The sequence below is a fragment of the Saccopteryx bilineata genome, chromosome 1, assembly GCF_036850765.1.
Source record: "Saccopteryx bilineata isolate mSacBil1 chromosome 1, mSacBil1_pri_phased_curated, whole genome shotgun sequence".
In the NCBI taxonomy this organism is placed as follows: Eukaryota; Metazoa; Chordata; class Mammalia; order Chiroptera; family Emballonuridae; genus Saccopteryx; species Saccopteryx bilineata.
This window is the reverse complement of record NC_089490.1, coordinates 332,528,820-332,542,203: the sequence shown is the minus strand read 5'-3', so window position 1 is coordinate 332,542,203 and position 13,384 is coordinate 332,528,820. Positions and strand designations below refer to the sequence as shown.

At 41.7% G+C, this 13,384-nt stretch overlaps 1 pseudogene; it reads right to left on the bottom strand.

The window, feature by feature from the left end:
- Window positions 1–7,433: 7,433 nt before the first annotated feature.
- On the bottom strand, window positions 7,434–11,337 carry LOC136319566 (rho GTPase-activating protein 20 pseudogene; annotated as a pseudogene).
- Window positions 11,338–13,384: the final 2,047 nt, after the last annotated feature.

The window sequence follows — 13,384 nt, the reverse complement described above, 5'->3', positions numbered from 1 at the left end:
CTCCCTGTGCTAGTTTTGTAACATTTCTATAAATAGAAATATTTCCAAAAGAAAACCATTAAAAAATTTAAAAACAATTACCTTCAATGAAATACTTGTTGACTTGATGTCAAGTCTCCAATGATTTTTTAGCAGTGAGAGAGACAAAAAAGGAGAGAGATGAGAAGCATCTCATTTATGAAGTATTTATAGTTGTGGCACTTTCATTGTTCATTGATCGTTTTCTCCTATGTACCATTACCAGGATGGGTTGGAGGGCTCAAGCAGAGCCAGTGACCCCTTGCTCAAGCCAACAATTTTGAGCTCAAGCCAGTGACCATGGAGTCATGTCTATGATCCTGTGCTCACGCTAGCAGCCTGCGCTCAAGCTGGTGAGCCTGAGATCAAGCCACATGAGCCTGTGCTCAAGCCAGTAATGTTGGGATTTTGAACCTGAGTCCTTAGAATCCCAGGTTGATCCTCTATCTACGGTGCCCCCACCTGGTCAGAAAAAATTTAAAAATGTCTAAGGCATGCATAAGGGTTCCAAAATTTTCCCTTTGTTGCTTAAACTAGATATTCAGAATGCCTTCCCTGGTTCATTTATCATTAATAACATAGTTTTATTTATTAGATATTTGATCAGGTTCTATCTGGATATTTTAAGTAATACACTCATTTTTATTTTTTTAAAGATTTTATTTCTTCATTTTAGAGAGGAGAGAAAGAGAAAGAAAGAGAGGAGAGAGAAGGGGGAGGAGCAGGAAGCATCAACTCCCATATGTGCCTTGACCAGGCAAGCCCAGAGTTACAGGTCGACGCTTTATCCATTGCACCACCACAGGCCAGGCAGATGCTCATTTTTAAAAAACATTTTCCTCAATTTTTATTACTCATTTTTTTCTCTGTATTGAAATAAGGCATTGGCAAGGACTTCCTCTCACATAATTATTGGAGAAAAAGATAAGTTTCACACTTACTACCATAATTTGGGTTAAAGTACCTACTGTTCCTAGAGTTTCTTTCAACAAACAAAATATATCACTGCTTCCAAAAACATTAGATCTTTTCAATTCAGTGTCGTGCCATAAAATGGAGAAAAATACAATGTGAGATCATTTCTTGAATCCAATGTTTTTAGTACATTAAGAAACTTTTTAAATAGTAATCTTTGTATTTCTGTAAAATTGAGGGAGAAATTATTATCAGTAGGAGTATATTGCCCACACCTAATCAGGGACATTTCTGATAGTGGGGGTGTGGTCCTCACTGTTGGCAGAGCAAATAATTGTTCTGTACTAAGGGAGTATATTTTCTTGCATCTCTTTGAAATGGTTAAAGTCATACAGAATGAACCTCAATGGACTCTGAGAAGTAAACATGTAACAGTCAGGAGAAACCCTAATATTTGATGTTTGTATGACCTGACTAGTGCTGATGTCTGGGTATGTGTCTGAGGTTAACAGGGTCAATTTGGTCAGAATGGTTTAAATTTAGATAAGAAAATCTCATACAACCAACTAAACTTAGTATACGATTCTCTTGATTTGAGGATATGGACTATAACTGATTCTAGGACCACAATGAAGATGTAATACCTTAAATAATAAAGACTGTGTTTAAGACTAACTTAGCTTTAAATGGTAATATTAGAAAAAATATAAACAAAAAATAAAGCTTCTTCTAGAAAGACTGACCATGGCCTATGATTAAAAGCCCAAAGTTCCACTTCTACATGAATTATATTTTTTATGAAATTTCCAGTGTTAAGCAGAAAATAGTTCATATCTCAATTCTACAAAGGCAACGATGCTCTGGTGAGATTGTTAAATCTAGACAATGGTATTTTACTTAATAGCATAGACTTTATATATATTTATTATCCATGCCTTGATAAACCAAATGCCTTTAAAAGTTAGCAGCAGTTTTGGCAAGTACAAGAATACACATTTATCACAGAACATATGGCAGTAAGACTTGTCTAGAATACAAACTCAAAGCATTTTATATAAAGCATTAGTCTAAATATTTTATCAGTTAGCAGAGTATAATAAAATGACATGTTCTCAAAAAAAAAATGACATGTTCTCCACATCTTATAATATAATACTTAACAGCAGTGATTGTGAACTGGTGTGCCCCAAACTTTTCTTTTTCATTAGAAATGACACATTTTGGCCAACAGATATATGAAAAGATGCTCATCTTCTTTAGTTATTAGAGAAATGCAAATCAAAACTGCAATGAGATACCACCTCACACCTGTTAGACTAGCTATTATTAACAAGACAGGTAATAGTAAATGTTGGAGAGGTTGTGGAGAAAAAGGAACCCTCATCCACTGTTGGTGGGAATGTAAAGTAGTACAACCATTATGGAAGAAAGTATGGTGGTTCCTCAAAAAACTGAAAATAGAACTACCTTATGACCCAGCAATCCCTCTACTGGGTATATACCCCAAAAACTCAGAAACATTGACTTGTAAAGACACATGCAGCCCCATGTTCATTGCAGCATTGTTCACAGTGGCCAGGACATGGAAACAACCAAAAAGCCCATCAATAGATGACTGGATAAAGAAGTTGTGGCACATATACACTATGGAATACTACTCAGCCATAAGAAATGATGACATCGGATCATTTATAGCAAAATGGGGGGATCTTGACAACATTATACGGAGTGAAATAAGTAAATCAGAAAAAAACAGGAACTGCATTATTCCATACATAGATGGGACATAAAAGTGAGACCAAGAGACATTGATAAGAGTGTGGTGGTTACGGGGGGAGGGGGGAGAGGGAGAGGGAAGGGGGAGGGGGAGGGGCACAAAAAGAACTAGATAGAGGGTGATAGGACAATCTGACTTTGGGTGATGGGTATGCAACATAATTGAACTTTAAGATAACCTGGACATGTTATCTTTGAATATATGTATCTTGATTTACTGATGTCACCCCATTAAAAATAAATACAATTAAAATAAATAAATAAAAATAAAAAAGAAAGAAAGAAAAAAAAGAAATGACACATTTTATGGCCCAGTTCTATTCTCCATCTAAAGACAACCACCCGGCGGGGCCCAAGGTGTTGTGGACACTTGGACACAACACTATGTCTCCTCCTTTCTCTTCCCCAGGCCTGAGCCCAGGTCTGAAAGTTCCTGTGGAGGGCCTAGCAGCTGGCCAGGCCTGAATCCTGGGCAGTGTGGCTGAGGCCCTGTGTCCCGATGCCCGCCCAGCAGTGCCCTGGAGAGCGTGGCACAGGGCCTACCAGCCGCCTGCAAAGGCCTTTAAAGACACAGTCGAAAGCACCCGGAGCAGGCCTAGGTGCAATTTGGTTTCTGCCTGCAGTGTACCAGTAGATGCTCTAATGTCACTGGGCGACGTGCATCATTTTTGAATTATAAAAATGATCCCTGAAAGTATAGTCTTGACGTGTATCATTTTCACGGCAGCACATCCTAAGGACTGAGGTGAGTGTTTCAAAACATTGTAGCAGTTAGCAGAGTTGACACTTACTGCCCATCCAAAGAGTTCAGTTTGTACACATAGAAACTAATGAATGGTGAAACAGTCTATAAATGGTATAAGATTTATTTCATTTCAATGGTTTAGTTTGGAACTTTTAACAAAGCGTGTTCACAAATAATTTCAAGTACTGCTCATATTTTCTTTTGATTGGTAAGAATTATATTTTTATTCTCTCCCCCCCAGGCAACAGCAATCCACTTACTATGGATAAGTGTTGAATAAAAAATCACAAAACTGAGAAGACAGTGAAGAAAGTGATGCAAGTACGTCAAGTGCTGCTCTGCCCAGAACGTCAGCAGTTGCTATCTCATCTGGTACCTTAAGGGGCACTGGTTCTTCTAAAACTAAATGAAAGACTATTGTTCATTATTACAAAGAAGATTTTTTGTCATTCAGCTTTATATCAGTGAAGAAAATCCATCACACCCCACATGTTTAGTTTGTGGCGAAAGTTACTATGGTTCCAAGTAAATCAAAAAGATATTTGTGATCGAAACATTCTCACTTGTCTGAAAAGAAAGTTGAATATTTTAAGAGACTTCTACTGCACAAGGCTAGTCAAGCAAAAAGATGGATTAAACTGCAATGGTGTCGGAAAAAGCACAAGAAGCAAGTTATGCAATCACAGAAATTGTTACTAAAAAAAAAAAAAAATGACATCTCCCACAGAGGTAGAATCTGTAATTTTACTACCAAGCTGTAAAATTATAAAAACAATGTTTGGCAAAGAATATGAAAAGGAGGTTTTGAAAATTCCAAGGTCAGATAACACCATAGTTGATGTATTCAGGATTTGTCCCAAGAGGTAGACTTGTAAGTGATATCTTACATTAAAGAAGTAGATATGTCTACTATTCAACTGGATGGATCAACTGATGTTACTAGGAAAGCTCAACTTCTAACATTCAGTAGATTTATTTATAAAAAAGAAATATTGTTTTATTTTGTAGGGGTTTTTTTTTGAGAAGGGGTGGGTGGGAATGAGAGAGAACGAAAGAGAGAGAGAGAGAAAGAGATGCATCAACTCATTGTTCCACTTTAGTTGGGCATCCACTGATTGCTTCTTATATATACCCTGACTCAGGATTGAACCCGCCACTTTGGGATCAAGTCAGCAACCTCGGTATGAAGCTGGCACCTTGGTGCTCTGGGATGATGCTCTATCTACCCTGACATGCTGGGTCAAGCCCTGGCCATGGCTCAACCTCAAGGATACCAACTTGAAACCCAAGGTCACCAGTTCAAGTCCCAGGATCGGCAGATATGAGAAGCAATCAATGGCAAAGCTAAGTGGAGCAATGAGTTCATGCTTTACTCCCTTACTCTCTATCTCTGCCTCTTAAAATAAATCAACAACAGATATCTACTTCATTTTGGTTAATACTTAAAAGTAAATTTCTCATTATCAAACAAACAAAAACAAACAAACAAGAGAAGCACTGCTTCCTTTCCCCACACATTTTTGTGCAAATCAAGCTTTCCCAATGACTAATATAAGAACAAAAATAGATTGTTGCTGGAAATCCCGGCAAAAGATTTAATAGTATGCCTGTCCAAAGTTTGACCTCATACAAAAGACATCCCAAAACAATGTCAGACTCAGATATCTCATTAAGTATTAAATGCAAGTAAATTAGAGAAAAATAATAAACAAAAATTGTTTTAAATAATTTCAAAAAAAAGTACCATGAGTACATTTTTATAAATAATTTTTTAAAAGTCACTTTGAGCAAAAAACATAGATGACTATTTTTTTGTAAGTTAATCAAAATTATTCCTATTTCTTGTCAGATAGGCAAAAAATAAAATTATTTTTGGTATGCTGTAGAATTTTAGTCATTAGTTGGTATGCCATGAGTTGAAAAATGTTAATTCAAAAATTGATGGTTTAGAGCAATATTAACAAACTATTCACATTAAGTACCACAGAGTATCTAAAAGAATACAGAGTGAAGATGGTTATTTAAGAACCTCAACATCTCTTTTCTTCCATGCCTCAAATTGGCTAGGTGATTTTCTACTCATCAAAACAAAAAAAGAAACTGCTGGAACTATTATTTTGTTAAATGGAGAAGAAATTTCTTCCAGAAAGCACTCCAAGCTGGAAGAGCTTCATTCATTATTTGCAGTTCTGACAGTAGTGTTGTCCTAAGGACAAGGCAAATCCTGTTGATTTCATACACCACAAAAGATAGATATGGACATGAGGAGTCAGTCTAATGATAGGAGTGGTTGGTTACAAGCTGGGATCTACTTTACACGTGTGACAGACATGGCCAGTGTCATGAAGTAGTTCTCTGACCCAGAATTCTAAAGCTAATTATAATTCTAAAGGCAAACAGGGTCATGTACCTTCAAGGTAGGTAGCATCAATAGCTAATACTAGAAAAACTACCTATATCTTACAGAAAACATTACTTTTTACCCACTATAACTGAAAAATGAAACATTTAGGAAAACAGGGAAAAACATTTGATGTGAAAGTTTCCTGGTGCTCAGAAAGATAATTCAAAACAAGGCAGTTTATGGGAGAAAGGGCCATCTGATGGTGGACTAAAGAGACCCAGTAGATTCTGAGCAACTTCTTATAAGTTAAAGTGAGGGAAGACGCGTATCCATTCCTGACTATCCCTTCATTCTGGCTGGCAAGGCCTAGTCATCCAAGGGGATAATGCAGGAGATGTACCAGTGTAACCTTTAAGAAAAGAGAGGGGAGAAATGGTCATGGATATGAAATAAGCCAACGGGGTAGAAATAAACCAACAGAGTTTAAACTATCTGTAAACCATGAATCATTTGGGACAAAATTATGTAAAGACTTCTGGAGACAAGGAAATCCAAATCCAGTGACTGTCTGAGAAAAAAGGCCTGATCACCACTTTGCTGGATCTTCTAACTATAAATCTTTATACACTGGCATCTTCTCAATTTCTTCACAGCCAAATGATCATCAGAAAAAGGGTGATTTAGCAGTAATGTTTTCTGGCTGACTACCCTCAGATGCAGGACTGCCGAGGAACATTTCGGCAAAGAGCAGCCAGGCTCTGATCACACACATGTTGGCCAGAGTGTTCCTGTTATAATGGACTAGGGTTGCAGTCTTTCCGCCCATTCGGGTAACAGGTGCTTTCAGGCCACCTTTGAAAGGACACTGAGATGAGTCACTATTTCCTTCTCTCTCTTCACAGCTGTTTCCTGGAGGCTTTGCAGAGCAATGCAGCACTAGCAGTGCAGCAATAATAGAAAAACAAATCAAATAACACACCACCACAGGGCCGATGTCATGACACTCATGGTTCTTGAGTCACTCTAGTTGTTCCAGTCTAGCTACATCAATGGGCTGTCTTCGGCAATGATCCTGTAAGGGCATGTGACTATAAGAATCCAGAGAAATGGCTACTGGTGTGGCTTCAGGGAAATATCTCACAAGATTCCCTTCATTATCAGGTGTGTTTTTCTTCTTACTGCTTTGATTAGTGGCATTTTTCTTGTCTATTTATTACAGGTATTCCATGGACTATGGACAGTTTCTCTGGAAGCTTGCCTCTCCCCAGTCCCCATTCTTTGCTCACAATACCTGGCCTTCTTGGGAGACTAATCTTATATAATTCATGTTTTCTCCACCGAAGCTGCTTCTTCTAACTCTCTGAAAGTATCTCTAGAATGACATGACAGGACTACCAGTCCCATGATCTAAAAAGGAAAAGACTTCCAAATACTGAGGCAATGCAATATTTTCATCTAAAAGTTTTGCCAAATTGTCTCCATGAAGAGAATTACTTTGTGGTCCTAAGTATTAGCAGTGTTTACCCTTATGCTCTTTGTCCCAGGGATTTCATACAAAAGGGTCAGAGCAATCATTGTCTGGATGTCATTGTTAGCCCAGTTTCTCCTACTCTGGTAGACATCAGACTCTGGTGGTTAAATGTCTTTGGTTGCATGTTTGCCCCCGGCATCACTAAGCGCTGAAGGCCCTGAGTCTGGGCTGAACACATCATCCAAAACCAAAGGGCTGGGGGAGGACCTCACACAAGGCAGAGTCCCAGGAGAGCAGTGCCCATTTCTCTCTCTTTCCTGCTGAGGTTTCATACAAAGTTCGAGTCTGTCTTCCACGAGGCTGAATGGACAGCTATCGTGTTTCTCTGAGTCTTGCTTGGGATAAGAGCTATACTGCTGGGTGGTCTTCACAACTTCAAGCTCTTCCTTTGCCCACAAATGGACTGTCTGCACAGCCTCAAGTCCTTCCTCTGCTTCAGACTGGGCTGTGCACACAGCTCCTAGTCTTTTGGTTGTAGCAAACTGGGCTGTGTGCACAGTTCCTAAACCATCCGTTATCACAAACAGGGTGGCCTGCAGAGCCACAACCCCTTCCATTCCCTCCAAATGGTCTGTCTGTAAAGCCCCAAGACCTTCCATGGCAGTAAACTGGGCTGTGTTCACAGCTACAAGTCCATCCGTTGCTGCAGACTGGGCTTTCTGCACAGCACCAAATCCATCTGCTGGCGCAGACAGCACTGTCTGCAAAACTCCAAGGCCCTTCGTTGCCCCAACTGCTGTGTGTACAGCCTCAGGTCCCTCCATTGCCTCGAACTGAGCACTTTGCACAGCTTCAAGGACTTCTGTGGCCACAAACATTGCTGTGTGTACAGCCTCTACTTCTTCCGATGACCCAAACAGGGCTGTCTGCACAACATCGAGTCCTTCTTTAGCCACTAACAAGGGCTGTTTCCAATGCCACACTTACCTCAGATACCTTTAACTGGGAGTTCTGCACATCCCCAACTTCACTCTTTGCCATACTCTGGGCAGCCTGCACACCTCTTAGCCCTTTCATTGCTATCATCTGAGCTGTCTGAATGGCTCCAAGTCCTTCCTTTGATTTAAAAGGGACCACCTGCGCAGCTCCAAGTGCCTCCTTTACATCACACAGAGCTGTTTTCACAGCTCCAAATCCTTCCATAGCCTGTACCTGGGCTGTGAACAAGTCTGGATCAGCCATAAATAGGGCTGCCTACACGGCTTCCAGCCCTTTTGTTGCCTCTAACAGGGCTGCCTGCACTGCTCCAACTCCCTCTGCCTGTAACTGGACTGTCTCTACAGCTCCAAGCCCTTTGGTTGACCTTGGGAGCATGTCTTTCTGTTTCTCTTGCAGTGAGTTGGCTTCTGTGAAATCAGAAGCACAGGGAGGTGGCTCTGGTTTCTTTCAGAGATGCTGTTTTCTTTTCCACTGTTCTAGATGCCCTTGCTTTCTTTTTGAAGGACCAGTTTCTCAAACTAGCCAAGCCATTTCTCAACCATTTGCTGGGGTGGAGAGTTACAGAATGCAATTGTGAATGATACTCTATGGTGCCACTTTTTGTATAAGGCGGCTGCCGCTCTGCCCTGAAGAGGTATCTGGCTCTCCAGACATGAGACTAGAACTGTAAAAACCAAAAGGAAGTTCTTCCCACTTTCCTTGAGCCTGAAAAGTGCAGACTGTGGGAGAGGAAGGTTCCATGCAGTGCCGCTGTCCCCTCAGGCTTTCTGGAGCACCTGCTGCAGCTGTGGACAGACAGCTGGGCGTGTGCATGCCAGATGGGGCATTGGCATGGTCCCTCAGAGTGGCCTCTCTGTACACAGCTGTAATGGTAATCGGCTTGGATTCCAGAGGCTGCTGCTTTCAAATGTATTCATGTTTAGAACAGTCTAAGTCAAAGTCACTTGGGGTTAAAGACCTTTTATCTCAGGCTGGTCGAGGTCATGGTCACTAAGGGTTAAGACAGACTCCATGCTTCTGCTCCCTGACCAAGGTTCTTTACCAGGTCCACTGGAGCATCAACATCCTCATTCGGCTCATTTACCAAGCTGTCATAAGAGAAGTGAGTTACTTGTAAGCAAGAGATATGGGAGGTGCTCTCTCTGATGTCACACCTCACTGAAACCTCTCCAAGGAGGAACGTTAGGAGTACAACAGTGGCTCTTGGAAGCTGGCCTAACAGCCTTTGAATTGTATTTATTTTCTCTTCATCATTTCCTTGATCTATTACACAGATGCAGTGAACATAAAGATCTGATGACAAAATACTTCCAGGAATATTTCATACAAAATCCTTCAAAACAGACAATATTGCAAAAATAGATTCATGGTTGAGGTACACTTCAACTCCAGAATTCAGTTGCTCTTTCAGCTCTCTGCAAGATTTCACACTGGCTGCCTGTCTGGAGATGCCCTTTGTGAGGGGTCCTTTCTGATGAAGGACAAAAAGCATATCCAAGATGGGTTTGGGCAGATTGTCATTCTCACACTATTTGGCAGAGACACTCCAAAGAGCTGTGCTGACATAGGAGAGGTTGGCAACACAGGCAAGTTATCCAGGGGAGTGCTAGAACCCCACCAAAAGGCCCACTTGGTGATAGATCTTCTCCTTTTAAATGTCTTCCAACTCAAATCACTCAGCTGCTGGGCCGCAGCCAGGCGGTGGGGCCGCAGGGTGAACCGGCACTGCATCTGCTGGGGCAGCTGTTCCGTGAGGAAGGGCTCTTGGAGGCTGGAAGGGCTGGCAGAGTCCTCTGAGCCCTGTGTCAGCAGAGCAGTGTCTCAAAGATGGCTCATTTTAATTCCATAGGGATATTCATGCCCAATAAGTGGGTATGGTGCCACTTCTCGGCCAGAACTGACCCATAACTGGTAATCTCCCTCAGAGACAGTTATCCCTAGCATTGCTCATGACAGGTTCATAACTTCATTTGCTGTCTCTGAATTCCTTATTGCTATAGTTTAAGAATAGGCACCATTCCCAGTGTCCATGGTGAAGATTCTGAGGGGAATGCTTTTTGGATAGTCCTTCCCCTTCTCGAGACGGTTGTGTCTCTGAAGGGAAGAGAGCCAGTTGTCCCTCTTTTCTGGGGAACTGAAAGTGGATACAAAGTTCACCATGGGCCAGCCCAGGACGAAGGACCTCATGGCCTTCTCCCTCTTCATCCATACAGCTCGCTGTCCACATGTCACTTAATTTTATCATTTTTTTTGTCTTAAACTGGTTGTTATATTTAATTTTAACCATAATAAACAGATCATTGAACAGGAAAAGATGCTGCTCCCATCTCTGCAGGCCTTTTTTGAGTTCCACTTGGCTATCAACTAGCAGAGTCCTATTGGAGGACACAAATAATGACAGAAATATACAAGTGTCCATGCTAGCTAAAGGACTGTCCTTGGTACTAGGGCATTCTTGTAGGGCTTTATCTGGGGAAAGAGATGGGGTGATCCTCCTCCTTCCTGCTAGAGCTTTCATTTTCTTCATGGTGTGTTGCTGAGCCCCGTGGGACACTGCCAGCCCCGATGACCTGGGAGCTGACCCTTTGGTCAAGAGATGTTGTGAACCTGGGGCATCTTGGGGGAAACCGAGCAGCCTAGCACCTGGAGGGGCTGTGGAAAAGCAATGTCCTAATTCTGGCCCAAACCCCAGCTGGGGAGTGGGGTTGCTTGCCTACCTCTGCAGACAGACGCTGATGGGTTTGCTCAGACAGTGATTAGAATCAGACAAAGAGTACAGAAAGAGTACCAAGAAGATTTGGAAGAAGGCAAAGGGTATGGGGGTGACCTAGGAGACAGAAGTGCTGCTGCTCTGATAAGGGATAAAATGAGAGTTCTAGAATTAGAACTAAGGCAGGGGAGGCCAGGAACTTCCCGGGTTATATCCCCCTCCCTTCCCCTACCAGCTGATAGGCTTGGAGTGCACCCTGGTGGCAGACAGTGAGGACACATGTGATACATGTATCTGCTGCTGGGGCAATGGCTCTGGTGGCATAATGGGGCCTGCCTCAGTGCCCTCACCTTCTTGGTGCCAGGTCTTTCCTGGAGGAGACACTCTTGTCAGCAATGAGTAACACCCTGGCTACCCCATAGAGTCTCCTGATGAGGGTGTGCATTGTTTCCATGAAAAGACCTTAATACACTGGAACAAATGGACATTCATAGAACATTTCATCCAGAACATTAGATTATACATTATTTACTCTTTCTTTCTCTCTCTCTCTCTTTCTTTTCTTTTCTTTTTTCTTCCTTCCTTCCTTCCTTCCTTCCTTCCTTCCTTCCTTCCTTCCTTCCTTTCTTCTTGTGAGAGTTGAGGAGGCAGAGATAGACTACCACATGCACCTCGACTGAGATCCACTCGGCAAACCCCTACTAGGTGATGCTATGCCTGTCTGGGCTGATGCTCTGTTGCTTGGCAACTGAGCTATCCTAGTGCCTGAGGTGAAGCTATGGAGCCATCCTGAGCACCCAGAGCCAACTTTGCTCAAACCATTCAAGCCATGGCTGAGGGAAGGAAGGAGAGAGAAATGGGGGAGGGGTAGAAAAGCAGTCACTTCTTTTGTGTTCCCTGACCAGGATTCAAACCTAGGACTTCCACATGCTGGGCTGATGCTCTACCACTGAGCCAACCAGCCAGAACCTATACCTTCTTTTCCAGTGTGCATGAAACATTCTTAGGAAAATACCATACAGTAGGCCACAAAACTAACCTACAGAAATTCAAGAAGACTGAAATTCTACCAAGCATATTTTCTGACAATAAGGCTTTGAAATTAGAATTCAACTGTAAAAAGGAAGTGAAGTAACCTAGAAAAATATGGAAATTAAACAACATACTTCTAAAAAATGAATGAGTCAAAGAAGAAATAATAGCAGAGACCAAAAGATATATACAGATAAACAAGAATAATAACACGGCACGTCAAAATTTCTGGGATGCAGTGAAAGCAGTAATATGAGAAAAATTTATATCATTACAGGCTTATCACAAGAAAGAAGAGAGATTCCAAATAAACAACCTACCATCACATTTTAAAGAACTAGAAGAAAAAGAACAAAGGAACCCAAAGTCAACAGAAGAAAGAAAATAGTAAATATTAGAGCAGAGCTAAATGAAATAGGGAACAAAAAAAAAACTATAGAAAATATCAATACAGGCCCTGGCCAGTTGGCTCAGTGGTAGAGCGTTGGCCTGGCATGCAGAAGTCCCGGGTTCTATTCCTGGCCAGGGCACACAGGAGAAGCGCCCATCTGCTTCTCCACCCCTCCCCCTCTCCTTCCTCTCTGTCTCTCTCTTCCCCTCCTGCAGCCGAGGCTCCACTGGAGCAAAGATGGCTTGGGTGCGGGGGATGGCTCCTCGGCCTCTGCCCCAGGCGCAGAGAGGAAAGACAGAGGGGGAAGTTTGGAGAAGCAGATGGGCGCTTCTCCTGTGTGCCCTGGCCGGGAATCGAACCCAGGACTTCTGCACGCCAGGCCGACACTCTACCACTGAGCCAACTGGCCAGGGCATAATTCTTAATATATATGGACCAAACCAAGGAGAACCAAAAAATATAAGACAGCTACTTATTGGCCTAAAAACAAAAACTGACAAAAATAAAATCATACTTGGAGACCTCAATACCCTGCTGACGGCTCTAGATCGGTGATACAAACAGAGAATCAATAAAGATATATTGGCCTTAAAAGAAACAGTAGAGCACCTGGATATAATAGACATCTACAGAACACTTCATTCCAAAGCGACAGAGTATACATTTTTCTCTAGTGTACATGGAACATTCTCAAGAACTGACGATATGTTGGGCCACAAAAATAACATCAGCAAATTCAGAAAAATTGAAATTGTACCAAGCATATTTTCTGATCATAAAGCCTTGAAATTAAAATTCAATTACAAAAAAGAGGAAAAAAAACCCATAAAAATGGGGAAACTAAACAACATACTTTTAAAAAATGAATGGGTCAAAGAAGAAATAAGCACAGAGATCAAAAGATATATACAGACAAATGAAAAGGACATTATGACATATCAGAATCTCTGGGATACAGGAAAAGCAGTAATAAGAGGGAAGTT